The sequence below is a fragment of the Mus musculus genome, chromosome 5, assembly GCF_000001635.26.
Source record: "Mus musculus strain C57BL/6J chromosome 5, GRCm38.p6 C57BL/6J".
Taxonomy (NCBI): domain Eukaryota; kingdom Metazoa; phylum Chordata; class Mammalia; order Rodentia; family Muridae; genus Mus; species Mus musculus.
The window spans coordinates 127,079,626-127,097,751 of NC_000071.6; the positions used below are offsets into that span (position 1 = coordinate 127,079,626).

The following is an 18,126-nucleotide window of genomic DNA, read 5'->3' on the forward strand; positions in this document are numbered from 1 at the left end:
TTCACAGCCGTGTCAATAACTCAGTCACGCTAAAATTGAATCAATGGGTTTAATCAGGTCTGCCCCTGCTCTGTAATTTGGCAAGGACGATATTCATGGTGAGGTGGTTGGATGAATCATGGAGCATCAGGAGTAAAATATGTTGGCCCTAGAAGACTAGTGCTTGGGTTCCCTGGCAGAGTGAAGTGGGGTAGGCATGGTGGTCTTACACAGCATCATAGCCACACTCTCCGAGACAAAGTCCAAATGAGCAACTGTGATAAGAATTTCATGTGGATTTGCTCTGCCTTCTGTAGACTGTGAGACAAATGCTTCAGTGTTCTGTTGAAGCTGATCAGGTTTTGGAGGCGTTAAGTGCCCATTGTGGGTGTAAGAAACCAACAGTCCTTCACTATACCCCAGAGAGTGTGCAGGACTCTGTGTCAGGTAGAAAATGTATTTGAAGTGGAAGCAATTATTGAAAACTTCGAAGCACACAAGTGAAAATTAAAAATGAATTTGGGACCAGGCAGATGGTTCAGCAAATAAAGATGCTTTCCACCAAAGCTGAAGACATGAGTTCGAGTCCCAGGACACACACACAATAAAAGGAGAAAACTGACTCCTAAAAGTTGCCCTCTGACCTCCACAACATGTGCTAGTTAGCATATTTCCATGTCAATGAAAATATAGATAAATAATTTAATAGAAGTGTAATTTAAAAAAAACTTGGTTTTCACACAAGTCTTTTGAAAGTACCTATTTGGCTTATAAGTCCTCAACAGATCAGAGATCACAAAATAAGATGTGTGCCAACTCTCCGTAAAGGCCAATGCCAGAAATCAGAGCATGCAAAGCAGGCTGAGACCTTCAGTGTAGTGCCCTAAGCTCAGGACACCAGAAACAGGGGCAAGCAACCCTGAGGAACACAGGCGTTCTCATGGTTAGTGTCACCTTTCACAACCGTGTCAAGAGGATGCACAATGTATTCTGGAACATTCAGACACCAGAAGAGGTTGGCATGCTTGTGGTTTATCAAAAGAGCTATGGGATGAGAACTTCCTTGCCATGATAAACTGCATCCTCTGTCTGTGAGCCAAAATAAAACTTCTTTGCTTCCTTCCTTTGCTTTATATCGGGGCATTTTGTCACAGCAAGGAGAAAGGCAACTAATAGTGGAACTCTACCTTGCTGCTGGAAAAACAGCCACGGTGGATAGGGTTGTGTGTCAATAAAACTTTATTTATTAAGCACATGGGGAGGGGCAGGGCTTGACCTCAGGACTAAAGTCTGTTCACTTTGCATGTCCACTGTTACTACCAATCCAAACTGATGACAGATACATGGCAAGGTATATGGGAAGTGTATAGCACATTGCCTTAGAGCACATGAATGTTGTTTAACAAACACTAAATAAATTGTTCCTGGATAAACAGTTAAATCAAATACGTTTGTGAATAAATAGCTGAGGACCCTCTGTCCTTTCTTAAGATTCATTGAGTTGACTTACAGTCAACTTAGCCTGTGGGACAGTCATCAGGCCACAGACCTGAGGATAGCTGCTTGCCCCCTCTGTAATTTTGCAGATAAGGTTTTACGGAAGTATGCACTGGTTGGTTGTCATCAATGTGACACCAAAGAGATCTCATCTGGGAAGAGAGAACCTCATTTGAGGAATTACCTCTATCAAATTGACCTGCAGGGAAATCTGTGGTGATTTTCTCTATTGATGGTTGGTGTAGGAGGGTCCAGCCAGCTGTGGGTGATGCCACTCCTGGCCAGAGGGTCTTGGCTTATGAAGAAAGCAAACTGAACAAGCTATGGAGAACAAACCAGTAAGCAGCACTCTTCTATGACCCCTGTTTCAGCCCCTTCCTCCAGGTTCCTGCCCTGACTTCTCTCCAAACTCTTAGCTGAAATCAACCCTTTTTTTTCCCCAAGTTGCTTTTGGCCATGGGGATTATCACAGTCAGAGAAACTCTAAGACAGTGGTCTTCCATGCCCTTGCAATTGCTTCTTAGAAATCAGGGGCGCCATATTCCTTATAAATGGTCCCAGGGGACTCTCTTCCATTAGTCTCTGGTGTACTAATGAGGGTGCGGAGAGCAGGCGGAGAACAGGCAGAACGGCATGGGTTCGTGTCTTTACAAATGGGCATCACTCCATAAAAACACAACAGCATTTGCTGCCTGTCAGATAGACTAATATTCCAGGCCTGGAAACATTTGCCTTGAAGCATCAAAATAATTGAATGTTGTAATGACTCTGCACCTTGCTTAACGTTATAACACCGAGATTTACACGATTCCCAGCCAGAGGCAAATTTTTCACCAGCTTTAACAACCCTTTTGCATGCTTCTCCCCACCCCCTTTCCCACACAGCAGCTGGTGGGAAGGACCCAGCTCGAAAGTAATAGTTCCTGAAGGAAATGCACTTGGTCTGGAAAAGCAGGCACATCAAGGACAAAAATGAATTCGTATTTAATAGACTTCAAAAAGTCTTTAATCTGTAAAGTGCAGTAAGGAAGAGATTTCCCACCCCTCCCCCAAGTCCTGGGTTCCCTATGTTCTCGGGGCATAAAGGGCTTTGAGGTCTCCCTATACCCTTAGACAGTGCGCCAGAGTAAACCCTTTCACCTTGTTCTCTTCTGTGCTCCTGGTCATAGTAGCAGCTATGAAATCATTTCTGTACACATTATAACCAAAGGCAACTTGGGGAGGAAAGGATTTGTTCATTTCACAGCCAAAACTCCATCCCTGAAGTACCTCAGGAACTCAAGGCAGGAACTGAAGCAGAGACCACACACAGAGGGATGCTGCTTGCTGGCTTGCTCCCAATCGCTTACTGGGTTTATTTCCTACCACATCCAGTACTACTTGTCCAGGGGTGGCAGCACCCACAGTGGGCTGCTCCCTCCTACATCAATCATCAATCAAGAAAAATGCCCCTCCCCCAAGACTTGCCTACAGGCCAATATGATGGAGGCATTTTCTCAACTGAGATTCACTCTTCCCAGATGACTCAAGCCTGTGCCCATTGATAAGAAACCAACCAGGATACCTTCCCATCCTTCCTTCCTTCCTTAAATCACTTTATCAGACATATGAGTTCAGGCAACAAGAAAGTGAACTAATACAGCCACTCTGCCCCATTGATGAAAACCCAGGCATCGACAAAGTGAGTGGGGTTTCACGGGCCTCTCGGCAAAGCTGCTTGATGCTTCCATTGACCTCTCCTGTGCTGGAGATCACAGTAGCAGTTATCAAATTATCTGCGCAATTACTTTGTTTTGCACTCTCAGATTTCAAAGGACACCAGGGAAGTGGTCTGAATTAATGAAGGTCATTTCAGGGCCTTTGATTAACACAGCAGAGGACCCCAATAATGAGTCAGCTGAACCACCTACGACTCAGCTGCTTCTATCCAAGAATGCCCTGTTGTTATAGATTCCTGGAATTTCCAAGGATAGCAAAAATGTCTTTGTTGATGCACTTCACTGTTAGAATGGTTTTCAGATTACAGGATTGCTGAGGACACAGTATGGAGTCCCCCTCTGTGGTTGATAAAGGACTCCAGGGATCTCCAGCAGTGATGTATTTGGTACATTTAGGATCAATTATCGGTACTTTTATTATTAATTAGGTATATTCTTTCATCACAAGGAAGAAGGTTAAGTGCACTATCATATAGGGATTCTAATAGGACATGTTGAAGATGCTCAGTTCTCACACTCAGTCTGGGAGCTTGTCGTCTGCTACAGCAAAAAAAAAGGGTTTTGAGGCAGCAATGAGGGGTTTATGGAAGTTTATTTTGCTGGGCAGCCAGTTAGATATGACCAGGTTTGAATGTCACCTAGGACCTTATAATAAACAGCTGCAAGGCTGTACTTACTGGTCAGAAAGATGAGACCTAAGTCAGAGCTCTGACCTTAGATATAGCTATGGCATCCTGAACTGCCTAGGTGGTCATTAGTTAATAGCTATCTGTACCTAGTTCCAGGGACCATAAGCCTTATGAGGTTATTGTCTAGCAGGGTGCTTCCTGACAAAGAAGGACACATTACTCTTTCTGAAAAAGCTCATCAAATTGAACCTGCCCATCACCTGGACCTGTCCTTCACCTGGACCTGTCCATCACCTGGACATGTCCATCATCTGGATCTGTCCATCACCTGAACCTGCCCATCACCTGGACCTGTCCCTCACCTGGACCTGTCCATCACCTGGACATGTCCATCATCTGGATCTGTCCATCACCTGGACCTGTCCCTCACCTGGACCTGTCCATCACCTGGTAAGGAAAATGTTTCTCAGAGATGTTTTGAAAACCTTATACATAATATAAAGTCTACCCAAAGTGCAGATTACTGTAACTGTCTGGTCATTGCTGGCTCCCATTTCCCAAGTGTTGTGGGGTTTGTCATCTTGACATTGCTACAGTTATCTGGGAAAAGGGAACATCAGTTTTTAAAAAGGCCTCCATCAGATTGGCATAGGCAAGTCTGTGGGACATTGTCTTGATTAGTGATTGATGTGGGAGAACAAGGCAATGCCACCCCTGGGCAGGTGGTCCTGGATGTATAAGAAAGTAACTGAGCAAGGCAGTAAGCAGTGTTCCTCTATGGCCTCAGCTTCAGCTCCTATCTCTGGATTCCTGCCTTGAGTTCCCACTCTCACTTTTCTCGTCACGATTGACTACAAGATGTAAGATAAAACAAACCCTTTCCTCTCCAAGTTGCTAGTACTCCTGGTGTTTACCACAGCAATAGGAAGCAAACTACCACATTGAGTATCCCCCAGTAAATACCATATATTTTCTACTAAATAACTTGTATGTCCCACATGATGGTGGTTACAGGACTGGGAAGCCAAGAAGTCCAGAGCAAGAACCAGCTGATTGGCCCTGTATCGTCTGGGTGGATCCAAGGCATCCCAAGGATCCTTGTTAGGAGGACGGAGGAGAGTCATAGTCTCAGAGAGACGGGTGAGGACTGAAGCAGAGGTAAGATGCTATGGGCCATGGAAGCCTGGAACCCTAGAAGCTGATAAGGGGTCAAAGGTGGTGTCTGACCTGGAACCTCCAGAAAGCCTGAGAGAATCTTGATGGTGGGAGACTTGTCTTAAACTTAAACTTGGGTCTTTCCTAGTAGTACGATGTGTGCTGTCTAAGGAGTTTGTAGAATGTCGAATAACATGGTGTCTGACTCAATGGGAAGGAACACATTTTACTCTTCAGTGAGACCCCTACCACAGCCACTTTGCCAAGGTCCTTTGTCTGCTTAATGTCCTGACATTGACATTTGTGCCCATCTGTATCTCTGCTACTGGAATGCCATGATGTTCTGCCTTTCTAATGTGTACTGCCTGGGGGAGGGGGGCCACTAGTTAGTAGCTATCTGTACCAGGTACCAGGAACCATAAGCCTTATGGAAAGAATTAGAAAGAATGTGTTAACTGTCATAAATGAAAGCTTTTAAACCCTTGGTATCCTTGAACAAGAGACAATATCTCTGTTTTGCGGCAAGAAATAGAAGATGTATCAACTGCATTTATCATATGAACTTGGGGCTCTGAAGTACTCGTCCAAGTTTCTAAGAAGCTTTAAGTTTGTCCATGATTTTTATTATAGATTGGGTAATTTTGAAAATTATGTGAGGAGAGAGTACACATCAGAGCTCGCTGTCTGTCCTTTCATGTCCAACTGTCCAAAGGAAAACAAATCCCTACGGGACTATTGTAAGACACTTAGTATGAAGTCTCTTTTATTCATTGTCTTCCCCAAGCATGGAGGACTCGCAAGCAGAAATCTGAACTGGGATTATGTTGGAACATAGAGAGAAACCTCAGCATCATTATCCCCTAACCTCTGCAGAAGCCAGAACACTGTGACCATGGGACATGATACACAGATTAAAGCCAGTTAAGGAAACTACATACAGACATATACAGATACACTCACACTCACACACACACAGAGACACACACAGAGAAAGAGAGAGAGACATAAAACACATGCATACGTATACACAGATACACACAGACACATATACTGATATACATACACAGATACACATGCATATACTGATACATGTACACAGACATACATACTAATACTTATATACACATACATAGATACAACATATGCACATATTGATTCACATACAAACACACAAACACACACAGTGATACACACATGTACATAAATATACACTTACACAGATATACATACAAACATACATAAATGCACAGATATACATATAAACACATACATAAACACACGCATAGACTTATTTTTTTAAGCAGAGGAGAGCAGGGTAATTTAGCAGCTTAATTAATCCAGTAGGAATTGAATTATACGTAAAGAGATTGGCTCATCTAATAAACTATTCTAATAAGTGTCTTTTTAGATTAAGAAGAAATTATATTTACAAAAGATTCATTTCAAGTTTAGACATAGAAGTAAGCTTGAAAGTATCCATCATGTAAACAGTACCATAAAGACCAGTTTTTTGGGGGAAATATCTGACAATGGAGTCTGGGATAAAGTGTATAGGCAAAGATTTAAAAACTTAAGCTTGCAAATACATAATTACTCTAAAGCATTTGCATTTGAATGACAGGCTTCATGAAATTTGAGGCATAAACGCGTGGGAAAGGGACGCATGGGTCCTCATCGGGTGTAACTTTCATCTTGAAAGGCACACATTTGTCATAAAGAGGGGTTCTACATCCATCCCTGAAACATTCATCTGAAACAATTAGAAGGCAAATTAAACCCCGGGAAAGTAAGAAGACAAAAAGCGATCAAGAAAAAGAACCAGAAATTAATTAGCAAACCATAATGCCACCAGCTATTAAAAGGCTGGTGCACTGAGAAACTAACAAAGCCCACGGAGGACTGAGAAATCAAGACGGAAATGGCAGAAAAGCGAGTGCCAGATATAAAAAGAGGGCCTGTGAGAGACATTAAAGAGACAAAGCAGGGTTATAAAAACCTTTACGATTAATAAATTCAAAGACTCAAATGAACCAGAGGACCCAACTGAAATCCCACACAGGAAGAGCTAAAATAGCCAAAAGCTTTTCTAACAGGTAAAGAAAATGAATCAATAATTTAAAACATTTACACACACACACACACACACACACACACACACACACACACACACACACACAGAGGAAATGGCCAATGAAAGGGTTTATACCCCAATTGCACTTAGCAATCTCAGCATAAGTCCTGGCTTATTCTTCTAGGAAATTGGCAAGCTGGTTATATAAAATGTATTCAGAAATGTTAAGGGCTACAATACCAGATTCCCATGAAGGCAATAAATCAGATGAATGACCGACTACTTTGTACTAAGGTTCAATAAAAAGCTGTGCTGACTAGGAAAGTTGGGGCTGTCAAATAGCCAAGGCAAAAAAAGTTGAAAATAGCACTGGGGGTTGGGGGGTGGGAATGCTTGGCTAGGTGGGTACGGTGCTCACCACACAAGCATGGGGACCTGAGTTTGGGTCCCAGCCTTTTATTATCCCTATTAGTGAGAAAATAGTGTTTCCTAAGCCATGAATGTAGCTAAATCACTCTGCTTCTGCCTTGGTCGGTGTTACCTGGGGTGTGAGCCCTTGTTCTACAGTGCTCATGTGTTAGCTGGAAGTTTCTCCAGCAGATTAATTGACAGTCTTTCTGCATAGACTCAAGCATCTAAGCTAGCCACACTGAGCATGGACTCACACAATTAATGGTGACTCATGAAAAGTCCAAAGAGTGTAATCCATCTCATTGTCAACATCTCGCCAAGCCAAGCAGCTGGCTGAGCATCCTCTGTGATGAACTTTGCCCCTGCTGATGGTCTGAACCATGTAAAGATAGATGCATAGATGTGACACGCAGGCCAATGGGGAGTCGGCTCTGGCTTTGTTACTAACTGTGATCTCTGTACCTGTCTTGCAGTGTTGAAGAAAAATGGGAGAGGTGATGAGAATCCCTAGCTCACACTGACAATGTGAGGATGTGGGCTGGGTCTGTGAACACAGCCAGAACAGGACTCCATGTGGAAGAACACAAACAAGTGAGATGCACTGGTTATATGGTGAGGTTTGGTCTTTTGCTGTGTATTGTTCTGCTAAGTGTGGCCCCAAAGACCTGGCTGTCCCAGAGACTATGTGACCTTGCCCCCAAGCTATCTATGATTGATCAATAAAAATGCTGACAGCCAATAGCTGGGCAGAAGAGACATACGTGGCTTTTAGGGTTCCTGGGTCTGGGGAGGTCAGAGGAGAAGCACAAGAGAGAGAAGAAGGTGAAGGAGGAAGGTTGCCATGGGTTAGGAGTCAAAAAAACTTGGCCCTGAAGGCTGGTCAGTTGGACTTAAGAGCAGCTCAGATAAAACATAGTAAGTAATAACTCAGGGATATCAATAGGAAATAGATTTTAATAGCATAGAGGGTAGATATCTGCCCACTTCTTATACTGTTTAAGGTTTATTGTAAGTAATAAAAGTTTTGTGTCTTATATCCAGGAGCTAAACTGTCAAAGCCAGGGTAGAAATCCCAGTTTGGGATTAAGACACCCATTAGATAGTTCCTCATAGGACCTATGTGATATAAAAAGAATGAGAATTAATTTAATAAAAGCAATATCTGTAGCCTCCCCCAGCCTTGAGTAGGCTGACTTTGACCTTGCTGCCACTGAGAATGAGGCCACCTGGGGCGGAACCTTCTGATTTAGATGGCTCTATTGTTCTGTCACCTGCAGCTGCTGTTCTCCAAGGCACTGCTACCTGCTGAGAGGCCCTGGAGATATTCTGGAGACAGCACCTGGCAGATCCACCTACAGGCTGGCGACAAGCACCAAGAATGGATTGGGCAGGGGATGGGCCTCCCCTCTTTATAAGCAGTCTCTTAGTAAACTCGGGGGCCTTGAACAGAAACATGTCTTGGCCTCCATTATTGCTCTTGCCGTTTCCTTCCATACAGCTCCAGCCTCCCACTCAGGAACCCAGTTAGTGTGGCTGCAGGAGGCTACAGGTGGTTACAAATATCCATCTCTGTGTGTGCATGCATGTGTGCAGTGTTCATGTGCGCTTGTGTGCCCAAACCGTGGGCTTCATACTTCTCAACCCCTAAAGGCAGTATCGAAATGGATGGATTAGGACTGGGTCCAGGGAGCTGCTGCCTATATGACACCTCTACATCGACCCTGCACCTCCATCTCAGCCAGAAAAGCCAGTGGAAAGAGCCTGTAGCAGAATAAATGAGAGTCATGACAGCCAAGCTACAGTAGCTATGGTTCATTGAAAGGAATCCACACCAAACTACACAGAATAATAATAAAATATGGCTTGACCATTCTCTCATCTTCCCCCCAAAGTCTCAGTTCCTCCTACTGGAAACTCTGCCTAGCAGCCAATGCTCAAAGGAGGTCAAGGATTCCATTGTAGAAGCTCAGTCCCCAAGCTTCTTAGTACAGAGCCATTAAGGAAGGAGAGATAAGCTCTGATAGCAAGGGCTTAGGACCCTCTTCTTTATCCCTGACATCAATAGGAACACATTGAGTGAAGAGGACCAGATTAGCCATGAGCCCCACTGTCCAGGAAGTCTTAAGGGGTGACTGTAATAAGCAATGTCTCCCCAACTGATATATCTGGTTCCAGGATGCTGGTGGAGTGTGAGGATCCTAACAAATAGCAGGAGCAAAGCAGGGAGCTGCAACTGGCTTTTCTATTGCCTCTCTTAGTTTCCAGATCACTCTGTGCTCTGTGTAAGGCAGTCATAATTCAGTCTTGTGTAGCTCTACTTCAAGGGAGATATTTATCCTCTTTGTACATATAAGGGAATTGAAGGTGAAGGGTTTCTTTGGTTGGGATCAAAAATATTCTGTGATTTAAACTTGCATTTCTTAGACACTGCAAGGAAGACTGTTGATACAGCGGAACAAGACCCAAGAGTACATGATGTCGATCTTGGTCCTGGGACTCCGCCGAACTTAGGAACTTAGTCTGCACAGGTGAGAGTGTGCACCACAGAAGCTGACAGCTTCTGGGACAGGCGGGAGCCACAGAGCCTCTGAGGCAGTGCCCTTTTCGGGCCCCAGACATCCAGCCACCCTCCCGGCCAGAGGACAGGTGTCTGCTATGCTCGGGAGCCCTTTGCCTCAGGAGCGGCGGGGGCCATTTTGGTTCTGGGTCTCCGCCAAACCTAGGAACTTAGTCTGCACAGATGAGAGTGTGCACCACAGAAGCTGACAGCTTCTGTGACCTGCCAAAGCAACACAGCTTCTGGGAAAGGTCCTGTTTTGGGCTTTCATCGTCAGCCAGGAGGAGGTCCAAACGCCAGATATCTGTGCACCTGCCCTGTAAGAGGAGAGCTTGCCAGCAGAGAGTGCTCTGACGACTGAAACTGAGGAGAGAGCCTGTCTCCCAGGTCTGCTGATAGATGGTAACAGAATCACCAGAAGAACAATCTCTAAACAGAGACAACTATAACACCTAACTCCAGAGATTACCAGATGGTGAAAGATAAATGTAAGAATCCTACTAACAGAAACCAAGACCACTCACCATCATCAGAACCCAGCACTCCCACTTTGCCCAGTCCAGGGCACCCCAACACAACCGAAAAGCTAGACCTGGATTTAAAAGCATATCTCATCATGATGGTAGAGGGCATCAAGAATGACTTTAATAACTCACTTAAAGAAATACAGGAGAACACTGCTAAAGACTTAGAAGTCCTTATAGAAAAACAGGAAAACACATCCAAACAGGTGATGGAAATGAACAAAACCATACTAGACCTAAAAAGGGAAGTAGACACAATAAAAAAAACCCAAAGTGAGGCAATGCTGGAGATAGAAACCCTAGGAAAGAAATATGGAACCATAGATGCGAGCATCAGCAACAGAATACAAGAGATGGAAGAGAGAATCTCAGGTGCAGAAGATTCCATAGAGAACATCAGCACAACAATCAAAGAAAATGGAAAATTCAAAAAGATCCTAACTCAAAACATCCAGGAAATCCAGGACACAATGAGAAGACCAAACCTACTGATAATAGGACTGGATGAGAATGAAGATTTTCAACTCAAAGAACGAGCAAATATCTTCAAAAAAATTATAGAAGAAAACTTCCCAAATCTAAAGAAAGAGATGCCCATGAACATACAAGAAGCCTACAGAACTCCAAATAGACTGGACCAGAAAAGAAATTCCTCCCGACACATAATAATCAGAACAACAAATGTACTAAATAAAGATAGAATACTAAAAGCAGTAAGGGAAAAAGGTCAAGTAACATATAAAGGTAAGCCTATCAGAATTACACCAGATTTTTCACCAGAGACTATGAAAGCCAGAAGAGCCTGGGCAGATGTTATACAGACATTAAGAGAACACAAATTCCAGCCCAGCCTACTATACCCAGCCAAACTCTCAATTACCATAGATGGAGAAACCAAAGTATTCCACGACAAAACCAAATTCACACATTATCTTTCCATGAACCCAGCCCTTCAAAAGATAATAACAGATAAAAATCAATTCAAGGATGGGAGCCACGCCCTAGAAAAAACAAGAAGGTAATCCCTCAACAAACCTAAAAGAAGACAGCCACAAGAACTGAATGCCAACTTTAACAACAAAAATAACAGGAAGCAACAATTAATTTTCCTTAATATCTCTTAATATCAATGAACTCAACTCCCCAATAAAAAGACATAGACTAACAAACTGGCTACACAAACAAGACCCAACATTTTGCTGCTTACAGGAAACTCATCTCAGAGAAAAAGATAGACACTACCTCAGAATGAAAGGCTGGAAAACAATTTTCCAAGCAAATGGTCTGAAGAAACAAGCTGGAGTAGCCATTCTAATATCTAATAAGATTGACTTCCAACCCAAAGTCATCAAAAAAGACAAGGAGGGGCACTTCATACTCATCAAAGGTAAAATCCTCCAAGAGGAACTATCAATTTTGAATATCTATGCTCCAAATACAAGGGCAGCCACATTCATTAAAGAAACTTTAATAAAGCTCAAAGCACACATTGCACCTCACACAAAAATAGTGGGAGACTTCAACACAGCACTTTCACCAATGGACAGATCATGGAAACAGAAACTAAGCAGGGACACAGTGAAACTAACAGAAGTTATGAAACAAATGGATCTGACAGATATCTACAGAACATTTTATCCTAAAACAAAAGGATATACCTTCTTCTCAGCACCTCATGGTACCTTCTCTAAAATTGACCACATAATTGGTCACAAAACAAGCCTCAACATATACAAAAATATTGAAATTGTCCCATGCATCCTATCAGATCACCATGGACTAAGACTGATCTTCAATAACAAAATAAATAATAGAAAGCCAACATTCACGTGGACACTGAACAACACTCTTCTCAATGATACCTTGGACAAGGAAGGAATAAAGAAAGAAATTAAGGAGCTTTTAGAAACTTCAATGAAAATGAAGCCACAACATACCCTAACTTATGGGACACAATGAAAGCATTTCTAAGAGGAAAACTCATAGCTCTGAGTGCCTCCAAAAAGAAACTAGAGAGAGCACACATTAGCAGCTTGACAACACACCTAAAAGCTCTAGAACAAAAGGAAGCAAATTCACCCAAGAGGAGTAGATGGCAGGAAATAATCAAACTCAGGGACGAAATCAACCAAGTGGAAACAAGAACAACTATTCAAAGAATCAACCAAACAAGGAGCTGGTTCTTTGAGAAAATCAACAAGATAGACAAACCCTTAGCCAGACTCACTAGAGGGCACAGGGAAAGCATTCTAATTAACAAAATCAGAAATGAAAAGGGAGACATAACAACAGATCCTGAAGAAATCCAAAACACCATCAGATCCTTCTACAAAAGGCTATACTCAACAAAACTGGAGAACCTGGATGAAATGGAGAAGTTTCTAGACAGATACCAGGTACCAAAGTTGAATCAAGATCAGGTTAATGATCTAAACAGACCTACATCCCCCAAAGAAATAGAAGCAGTCATTAATAGTCTCCCAACCAAAAAAAACCCAGGACCAGATGGGTTTAGTGCAGAGTTCTATCAGACCTTCAAAGAAGATCTAATCCCAGTTCTTGACAAACTATTCCACAAAATAGAAACAGAAGGTACTCTACCCAACTCATTCTATGAAGCCACAATTACTCTGATACCTAAACCACAAAAAAGACCCAACAAAGATAGAGAACTTCAGACCAATACCCCTTATGAATATTGATGCAAAAATCCTCAATAAAGTTCTTGCTAACCGAATCCAAGAACACATCAAAACAATCATCCATCCTGACCAAGTAGGTTTCATCCCAGGGAATGCAGGGATGGTTCAATATAGGGAAATCCATCAACGTAATCCAGTATATAAACAAACTCAAAGACAAAAACCACATGATCATCTCGTTAGATGCTGAGAAAGGATTTGACAAAATCCAACACCCATTCATGATAAAAGTCTTGGAAAGATCAGGAATTCAAGGCCCATACCTAAACATGATAAAAGCAATCTACAACAAACCAGTAGCCAACATCAAGGTAAATGGTGAGAAGCTGGAAGCAATCCCACTAAAATCAGGGACTAGACAAGGCTGTCCACTCTCTCCCTACCTATTCAACGTTGTACTTGAAGTCCTAGCCAGAGCAATTAGACACCAAAATGAGATCAAGGGGATACAAATTGGAAAGGAAGAAGTCAAAATATCACTTTTTGCAGATGATATGATAGTATATATAAGTGACCCTAAAAATTCCACCAGAGAACTCCTAAGCCTGATAAACAGCTTCAATGAAGGAGCTGGATATAAAATTAACTCAAACAAATCAATGGCATTTCTATACACAAAGGATAAACAGGCTGAGAAAGAAACTAGGGAAACAACACCCTTCTCAATATTCACAAATAATATAAAATACCTTGGCATGACTCTAACTAAGGAAGTGAAAGATCTGTATGATAAGAACTTCATGTCTCTGAAGAAAGAAATTAAAGAAGATCTCAGAAGATGGAAAGATCTCCCATGGTCATGGATCGGCAGGATCAATATAGGAAAAATAGCTATCTTGCCAAAAGCAATCTAAAGATTCAATGCAATCCCCATCAAAATTCCAACTCAATTCTTCAACAAATTAGAAAGGGCAATCGGCAGATTCATCCTGAATAACAAAAAACCTAGGATAGCAAAAACTCTTCTCAAGGATAAAAGAACCTCTGGTGGAATCACCATGCCCGACCTAAAGCTGTACTACAGAGCAATTGTGATAAAAACTGCATGGCACTGGTATAGTGATAGACAAGTAGACCAATGGAACAGAATTGAAGACCCAGAGATAAACCCACACACCTATGGTCACTTGATCTTTGACAAGGGAGCTAAAACCATCCAGTGGAAAAAAGACAGCATTTTCAACAAATGGTGCTGGCACAACTGGCTGTTATCATGTAGAAGATTGCAAATTGATCCATTTCTATCTCCTTGTACTAAGGTCAAATCTAAGTGGATTAAGGAACTCCACATAAAACCAGAGACACTGAAACTTTTAGAGGAGAAAGTAGGGAAAAGCCTCGAAGATATGGGTACAGGGGGAAAATTCCTGAATAGAACAGCAATGGCTTGTGCTGTAAGATCGAGAATTGACAAATGGGACCTCATAAAATTGCAAAGCTTCTGCAAGGCAAAAGACACCATCAATAAGACAAAAAGACCACCAACAGATTGGGAAAGGATCTTTACCTATCCCAAATCAGATAGGGGACTAATATCCAATATATATAAAGAACACAAGAAGGTGGACTCCAGAAAATCAAATAACCCTATTAAAAATGGGGCTCAGAACTGAACAAAGAATTCTCACCTGATGAATACCGAATGGCAGAGAAGCACCTGAAAAAAATGTTCAACATCCTTAATCATCAGGGAAATGCAAATCAAAACAACCCTGAGATTCCACCTCACACCAGTCAGAATGGCTAAGATGAAAAATTCAGGTGACAGCAGATACTGGCAAGGATGTGGAGAAAGAGGAACTCTCCTCCATTGTTGGTGGGATTGCAAGCTTGTACAACCACTCTGGAAATCAGTCTGGTGGTTCCTCAGAAAATTTTACATAGTACTACCAGAGGATCCAGCAACACCTCTCCTGGGCATATATCCAGAAGATGTCCCAACCGGTAAGAAGGACACATGCTCCACTATGTTCATAGCAGCCTTATTTATAATAGCCAGAAAATGGAAAGAACCCAGATGCCCCTCAACAGAGGAATGGATACAGAAAATATGGTACATTTACACAATGGAGTACTACTCCGCTATTAAAAAGAATGAATTTATGAAATTCCTATGCAAATGGATGGACCTGGAGGGCATCATCCTGAGTGAGGTAACCCAATCACAAAGGAACTCACACAATATGTACTCACTGATAAGTGGATATTAGCCCAGAAACTTAGGATACCCAAGATATAAGATACAATTTGCTAAACGCATAAAACTCAAGAAGAACGAAGACCAAAGTGTGGACACTTTGCCCCTTCTTAGAGTTGGGAACAAAACACCCATGGAAGGAGTTACAGAGACAAAATTTGGAGCTGTGATGAAAGGATGGACCATCTAGTGATTGCCATATGCAGGGATCCATCCCATGATCAGCTTCCAAACGCTGACACCATTGCATACACTAGCAAGATTTTGCTGAAAGGACCCAGATATAGCTGTCTCTTGTGAGACTATGCCGGGGCCTAGCAAACGCAGAAGTGGATGCTCACAGTCAGCTATTGGATGGATCACAGGGCCCCCAATGGAGGAGCTAGAGAAAGCACCCAAGGAACTAAAGGGAACTGCAACCCTATAGGTGGAACAACAATATGAACTAACCAGTATCCCGGAGCTCTTGTCTCTAGCTGCATATGTATCAAAAGATGGCCTAGTCGGCCATGACAGCAAAGAGAGGCCCATTGGACTTGCAAACTTTATATGCCCCAGTACAGGGGAATGCCAGGGCCAAAAAGGGGGAATGGGTGGGTAGGGGATTAGGGTGTGGGTAGAGGCGACTTTTGGGATAGCATTGGAAATGTAAATGAGGAAAATACCTAATTAAAAAAAAAGAGTACATGATGTCGGGACTGCTTGCTGTATCCATGTACGGCACTATAAGGATTCACGTGGGGGACCTCGAAGACTCAGATGATATCCTGCCACTTCTTGAGATGTGGACAACTTAGTGACCTCTCTAAAAGTCCTTAGTAGGTTAAAATAGCTACAGTTGACCCACCATTCCCAACAGAAAGAAGCATACATGTGTGCCAAACCTTAGAGATGAATGCTTATGGAGGACTTAATTCATGATAGACAAAAAGTAGAAACAGCCCAAAGGCACAGAAACTGAAATATAAATAAGATGTAGCACACCCCTACCCTACAGTGAGGCTTCATTTCTCCATGAAAATGAAGGAATTTCAGACACATGCAGCACGAATGAATCATGAGGACATTATGCTAAAAGAGAGAAGCGGGTCAAAGAGGAACAGCTGTTATATGGCCCTATTTATAGGGAGCCTCGAGAATGAAGAAAGCTCCAGGAAGATATGTCAGTGGATACCAAACAGTGTGGGAGATGAATGGATGAGACAGCTAGGAGCTATGGCCCATGTGTGTCTTATCCTTTCAAGGTAATGAAAACACTTTAAAATTAGCCCCAATGAAGTATTCTGATGTTTCTGAACATGCTAAAAGTTATTACAATCTACATTTTTAAATAGAAGAATTATTCACTGTGAAAATTATATCTCAATATATCTTTATACACAGTGGATGGATGGATGGATGGATGGATGGATGGATGGATGGATGGATGGATGGATGGATAGATAAGATAGATAGATAGATAGATAGATAGATAGATAGATAGATAGATAGATAGATAGATAGATAGATAGATAGATAGATAGTGTGTGTGTATTAGGAGTTGCATGTGGTCAACTATCTTAAATACTTTACTGGATCTTTGTGTTTGGATAGATCTCACTAGAAGATTTTATGGGGTTCATTTTGGAAAGAGCTGTGTGGAATTAATTAAATGTTTCTCATAAGAAATCAATACTTGGGCTGGAGGGACAACCCAGCAATTAAAGAACGCCTACTCCTCTTCTAGAAAATCCAAATTCGGTTCTCAGCGCTCACATCAGGTGGTTCACAACCACCTGTGACTCCAGCTGCAGGGTGATCTGATACAAACAAACAAACAAACAAGCAAATAAATGACAAAAAATTTCAACGACAACAACTTAGAAGAGTACATGTGCATTTACTTTTAGACCTCTATTTTTCTCAGTTTATATCAGGTTAAATATCCCAAGTGGTCAGTCTTAAACACATGTACATTTGAATAACAATAAATGGACTCAGTTGTGTGTATATACATATATGTGTGTGTATGTGTGTATATGTGTGTGGTTTTATATTTTATTGTTATATATATATATATTACATTAATAATATATTACAATATATAACAATATATTTTAACAATATGTTATGCTGTTATATATAAAAATAATAATTTAAAAACTGGCCATGAACTTGAGAGGAAGTAGAAGGCCGGGGAGAAGAGAGTGAGATTGATTCTAGTGCTCAGGGTCCTGGTGAGATGAGTGGGCATGGCCAAGTGCCCCAGGGCCGAACTAGGGTATAACTAACCTTGGAGCATTTACTTCAGAGCATTTGTAATTACTATAAGCAATGATGCAAGGAACCTATCAAATTAGACTACTCAATGAAAACAGAAAGATTTATTGAAGATCAAACTGCCAGTCAGATTAGATCTGACAGTCAGCAAGGTGGGGGATCTGAGCTGCCAGGAATCCATCTCTAGGTGCCGTTGTTGTTTTCTGTTGTCGTCCACCACTTTGGAGAAAGTTAAGGGAGACTCCTGGAGAACAGAAACTGATTGAAAAGATCTGCTTTCCAGTCAATGGAAACCCTTTTGAGGCTTGTTTACTAGATAACAGGCCTTCTGTTTAGTTAGTTGGTCAAAGTGTACTGCCATTGGGATCTGGGGTGGGGGTTGGGAGGAAGGTAGCCAGTACACGCATTTCTAAAGGACAGTGGGCCA

The 18,126-nt window shown here is 42.0% G+C and overlaps 2 long non-coding RNA genes across 2 annotated transcripts in view; one reads left to right on the forward strand and one right to left on the reverse strand.

The window, feature by feature from the left end:
• The window catches only part of 4933438B17Rik (RIKEN cDNA 4933438B17 gene), a 57,741-nt gene extending 48,837 nt beyond the window's left edge, over positions 1–8,904 (forward strand). Inside the window, exons 4-7 of the long non-coding RNA NR_040685.1 lie at positions 4,014–4,273; positions 4,838–4,981; positions 7,934–8,072; positions 8,738–8,904. This is a non-coding gene — a long non-coding RNA (RIKEN cDNA 4933438B17 gene). The remainder of the gene's footprint in view (positions 1–4,013; positions 4,274–4,837; positions 4,982–7,933; positions 8,073–8,737) is intronic.
• Gm33491 overlaps positions 1–18,126 on the reverse strand; it is a 37,466-nt gene that overhangs the window by 9,581 nt on the left and 9,759 nt on the right. The window lies entirely within an intron of this gene.